Source organism: Haliotis asinina, chromosome 5 (genome assembly GCF_037392515.1).
Source record: "Haliotis asinina isolate JCU_RB_2024 chromosome 5, JCU_Hal_asi_v2, whole genome shotgun sequence".
NCBI lineage: Eukaryota > Metazoa > Mollusca > Gastropoda > Lepetellida > Haliotidae > Haliotis > Haliotis asinina.
This window is the reverse complement of record NC_090284.1, coordinates 39,430,254-39,436,296: the sequence shown is the minus strand read 5'-3', so window position 1 is coordinate 39,436,296 and position 6,043 is coordinate 39,430,254.

Genomic DNA, 6,043 nt, shown 5'->3' with positions numbered 1-6,043 from the left:
ATGTCACACATGCGCTGGTAGATATACATAGATATATATATGTTCTGAGTAGTAGATAACAGGTTGTATCTACCCGTCTGATGGGTGGTGGGGTAGCTTTGGGGTTAAGTGTTCGCTCGTCTCTCCGAAGGCACGACTTCGATTTCTCTCATGGGTAAATTGTGTGAAGTCGGTTGGTGATGTCCCCTGTCGTGATATTGCTGGAAACTCAATCACACTCACCCACACTCTACCAGTTCCAGCTGAAGTTTATTTACATCAGTGCAGTGTTTGCTATGCTTTAATTTACCAGCTGGCCATCAGGGCCTGATGCTGCCTGCATGCGTTAAAATCAACAGGCCCTGAATGAAATCTTCAGGTACATTTTGTTAAAGTCAAACTGATAAAAACAAAATAAACTACACTGCCCACAGTTTCACACAGTTTTAACAAAATTAGTTAGCGAAGACTATGGGGCAGAGAGAAATGTGTTTTGTAGCTGGTGTTGCCATTCCTCTGCGCAAGGCGCTGAAATACCATATCTATTATTAGTTAAAAATATACATGAGAATAATGAAGCCATGCCTATAGGGTCTTTTTCCATTCATTTACGGCTTCACTTGTCATCAGTTCCTATGCACTTGTAAAATACAGTTCTTCGTTTTATCTCTCACACATCATATGGGCGCATTTTTGTGTAAACTGATACAGTGAAAGGTGATCGTTTCCTTCCTAAGTTCCCAATTCGCTGTTAATCGAGGACGGTGGGGTAGCCTCGTCAGGCCGAAGACCCGGCATCGATTCTCCGCGCAAGTACAATGTATGAAGCCCATTTCTGGCGTCTCCTGATGTGATATTGCTGGAATATTGATAACGCTAACTCCACACTCACGTTGTTAATCGAATACCCGGGTTCGATTCCCCACCCGAATAAATGTGTGAAGTCCATTTCTAGTGTTCCCCCGTCTTGATATTGCTGGAATATTGCTAAACGCGGCGTTGAACCATACCCACCCACTCACTTTGAAAAAGAGGCCAGATCTGATGTTAATGCTGGATTTTACATACGCTTCGGTATTCTTCCCATATGTTTGGACTGTGATCAAACCTTGTCCGGTCTCTGATCGATCCTTAATGGAAATGTCTCTCAATATTTATGTACGATTGAATTCCCCTGAACTAATGTTTTGGAAAGGTGTCCATTCTACTGTATAACCGTGGCTATTGTCTGTTTTGTAATCATTGTATATTTCTATCGTTATTTAGATTCTTAAACATGGATGCTGTCATACTCTTAGTCTGTTCTAGGAAAGGTTACTTTCTGTTCATTAAGATCCTCTCTTTGCTTTGTGAGGTAGTCTTTCAAATTTGATGTTTACGCTGATTTGAGCAGCCTTGTCCGGATAAACGGGGCTCTATAGTGTATTTTGACCCGCCGCGTGATGTTTTAACATGTGTAATAGTCACATCCACTCCTCCACTCTTCCACTCTTCCATCATGAAATATTCTTTGGTTTCCAAGAGTCCCGAGCACCAGCAACATCATCCCTGCTTATCATATCTCCAGTCCAGCTAAAATAAGATTCAAGAGTTACATAACTGATGTTATGTCTCCGTTACCAGATGACGTCGGTCTATGCTCATAATATCAATCACTGGTTTGTCTGGCCACCTTACCTATCCACCAGGACTCTGAAGAAGCATTTAGATTTGTAGCTCTTTGCCTTTAATCTAATCTTTATTTTGTGAGCTTTGGGCATGCTTAAGCATGGGTATATGCAAATATGGTATTATTATTATTATTATTATTACTATTATTATTATTATTATTATTATTATTTTATTTTATTTACAGATTGAGATAGAAATGCAGCAGAGAGGGTTTGGGTGATCCTGGCACAGTCAGGCTGGTCAAGGTCATCATCAGCTCAGGGCCCTCACCCCCTCTACACGCAGCCCAGACAGCGAATGGGACTTCTCCCAGGAAACACTGCCTAGTCGAACCCACCAAGAACTTTCCGGAGAATATGGAGGCTCCCCAGCACTGCAGCCTTCTGCATTACCCAGATTGTCAGAAGGGCTGTGCTCCCGGTGGAGAACCCGGGCACTCTCCTGATCTGCGCCAAGAGATCAGGAGGTACCAAACCAAGGGCACCGAGAACAATGGGGAGCCTGACGACAGTGTACTTGGGATGCAAGCGAGACATTTCAAAGGCGAGGTCCGCATATTTATCATGCTTTTCCTGAATCTTGCCAATCACATTGCTGTCAAAAGGGACAGAAAATTCAATGATATAAATAATTTCATTGGCTTTATCAAAAAGGACAAGATCAGGTTTGTTGGCTGGAATTCGTCTCAGGCTGTATATTGGCCTATTCCAGAGAAGTTTAAAAGCATCATTTTCCAGGACGCCCTGAACATGTTCAGGGTCGTACCATGGATGGACCTCAGAGTCAAAGCCACAGGCATGGCGGAGACGATAATAAAAGCAGCGAGCCATGCCATCATGTCTTTTAAGATATGCTGTTTGTGCCAAGGAAGGGCATCTACTGACAAGGTGTTGGACAGTCTCTGTAAATTGATTGCAAAGACGACATTTCATATTGATATTTTCTTTAAGAATCACATTCTGGCGATTGCGAGTGGGAAGTGACTGGTCCTGAGCAGCAAAAAGGAAGCCCTCAGTTTCACATTTGAGACCAGCCGACTTCATCCAGGCGAAGGAGTCGGTTGGATTGCTGTTCTGTTCCACACACTGCATATACACACGATGCAATGGCTTCTCAGACAGCTTCTCCACAAAGGACCGACTCTGGGCAGACTTGGTGAAAGACTTCACCTGGTTTACTCCCATCACTGTACCGTCCAGCAGTACATCGCCATCAACAAAATCAACTTCAAATTTCAAATTGTGTCCAACAACCTTGGCACGCTTAAAGTAGCTGTGGAATTCCTTGCTTTCATCATGAATCTTGACGTGCATCACCAGAGGATCATCTGACAAATAAATATGTGCAAAAGTACACAATAACATTCTGTCATGAAGAGCTTCCACATTAATCAAACCCCGACCTCCAGAATTGATTGGCATATATAAACGATTAAGAGAGGAACGAGGGTGGTGTGCTCTGTTATCAGACATGATCCTTCTGGTCAGGCGGTCAAGATTCTGGATGTCTTGTTTTGTCCAATCAACTACTCCAAAGGAATAGGAGAGGACTGGCACAGCAAAGGTATTGGTGGCTTTGACTTTGTTTCGAGCATTTAGCTCTGAACTCCAGATTTTCTTTAAACGAGATTTATACTCGGCCCGAAGTTTATCTTGAATCTGGGCATTCTGGAGCTTGGCTCGAACTTGCATTCCAAGAAAGGTGTAGGCCTGATCTTCCACAAGATGCTCAATAACTCCTCCCCCTTGTAACATGACCGATCCATCATTAGTTACCTTGCCACGTTTCAGATGAAGAGTATTACATTTCTCGAGTCCAAATGTCATGCCAATATCATTAGAGAAGGACTCGACAAGGAGAACCTGTTCTTTCAAATTGGTCTCTCCTTTGGCAAGGAGCTCGATGTCATCCATGTAGAGGAGATGAGTAAGAGGTGTTGGGGATCTGTGCTGAGGAGGTCCGGGATGGTACCCTTCCTCCCCGTTGAGCAGGAAACTCAAAGGATTTAGAGACAGACAAAAAAGCAATGGACTGAAGGAGTCCCCCTGAAATATTCCCCTTCTGATTGGAATAGATTCCGAAGTCTGCACCTCTCCTTGCGAGTACATCTCAAGTTGAGTCGACCAGCAACTCATTAAAGACTTGAGTAAATGAAGTAGTCGCTCAGGGAGGTCAATACACTGAAGAGACTTCAGAATCCATTCGTGAGGGACAGAGTCGTATGCCTTTTTGTAGTCTATCCAGCACATGGAGAGGTTGCGGTGGTATGTCTTAGCCTCTTCCAAAATCATTTTCTGTACAAGAAGTTGATCCTTGCACCCCCAACATCCCTTTCTCGCCCCCTTCTGCTCTCTGTAAATTATCTCATTGGACGAGCAGTAAGATGACACGAGGTTTGTCAAACACCCTGTGAATAATTTATATTGAGTATTCAAACACGTGATAGGGCGGAAGTTTTTGGGATCAGTCAAGTCTCCCTTTTTGGGGAGGAGTATTGTGCGACCTTTGCAGAACCATGGAGGAACATCACCTGTGTCCACAAGAGAGTTAAAACAGTGAAGTAATGGTGTTTGGACACAAGGGAACAGTTTCCAGTACCGGTTTCGAATGCCATCAGGTCCTGGAGCTGTATTAGATTTGGACTTTGTAATGACACTTTTCAGGCAATCTGGTGAGATGTAACAGACAAACGACCTAGTTACTTTCTCATGCATTGCATGGTCATAATCACTTACCCATGGTGCCTCCAGGTTACAGTTGCCGGGTACAGACCACAACTGTTTCCAGAACCTTTCATTGGCAGCCATGGGAGGCCGTTTATCATGCCCACCATCACCACTGGTTTTAAGTTGCCTATAGAATTGTTTTTCATTATTCTTAAACATTTTATTTTGCTTGATAAATTTGTTTTTCTTTTCCCATTTTTTTCTTTCTTTCAGTCCAAACTTTTATTTTTGCCTTAAGGCAATCGACAATTTGGAGCAGTACCTTTTCTTTTGTTGTTTTGTACTGTAATTTTAATTTTCTCCAAATTGCCTTTTGTCGTTTAGACATGGGATTCCCTAGTGATCTTAATTTCAGGCACAGCTCTATCCAGGAAATATGTTTTCTTGTTTCTGTTAGTTTAACTTGAAACCGGTTTTTCTTTCGTTTATTGTTCTTAGTATTGGGAGATTGTTCTTTGAAAACTGTGTGAAGTTCCTCCAAAGTTCGAGCGGCAGCATAGACACAACAATTTACTTCATGTAACGAACAGTCCGCAGGAAGTTTTAAAGAGATAATTTCATTAAGTAAATCAATTTCCTTTTTGGGAAAAGACACGTTTAGTTGGTTAATTGGGCTCCGTTTCTCTAAAGGTAAATTACAAATTTCCTCATAAATAGATGTAAACAAAATATAAACAGGATTTTCGGTAAGGTCTGCAACTGAAGAAGAGGAAGAGTGAGGGTCCAAAATTTCGGGGCCAATTGGCTCTTTCTCGGAAGAGTTTCCACCAGGAAGAGGGAAGAGGTTGACGCGGACGTCCATAAGAAGTTTTGGGTCTGCTGCCACTTGAGCATTTTGCTCTTGCAAAGGTTCCTGACGGGCACCAGTTGTGGGCTGAACTGTCTCACGGGGCGTAAGGTGTTTTAGCCGCCGGAGTTGATCTCGGAGATTTTGCTCCGTCAGGTAAGCATACATGGGCATGGCATTGTCCCAATGCAGCTTAAGCGACTTGCCATTTATGCGTGGATTATCAGGCCATCCAGTCGCCATCGCACACTCAAGTAGCGTGGATTTTAGATGTTGTGACCAAGATATTCTTATTATTATTATTATTATTATTATTATTATTATTTACAGATTAGAATGAAAATGCAGCAGAGAGGGTTCGGGTGATCCTGGCACAGTCAGGCTGGTCAAGCTCATCATTAGCTCAGGGCCCTCGCCCCCTCTACACGCAGCCCAGACAGCGAATGGGACTTCTCCCAGGAAACACTGCCTACTCGAACCCACCAAGAACTTTCCGGAGAATATGGAGGCTCCCCAACACTGCAGCCTTCTGCATTACCCAGATTGTCAGAAGGGCTGTGCTCCCGGTGGAGAACCCGGGCACTCTCCTGATCTGCATCAAGAGATCAGGAGGTACCAAACCAAGGGCACCGAGGACAATGGGGAGCCTGACGACAGTGTACTTGGGATGCAAGCGAGACATTTCAAAGGCGAGGTCCGCATATTTATCATGCTTTCCCTGAATCTTGCCAATCACATTGCTGTCAAAAGGGACAGAAAATTCAATGATATAAATAATTTCATTGGCTTTATCAAAAAGGACAAGATCAGGTTTGTTGGCTGGAATTCGTCTCAGGCTGTATATTGGCCTATTCCAGAGAAGTTTGTAGCTGGAATTTTC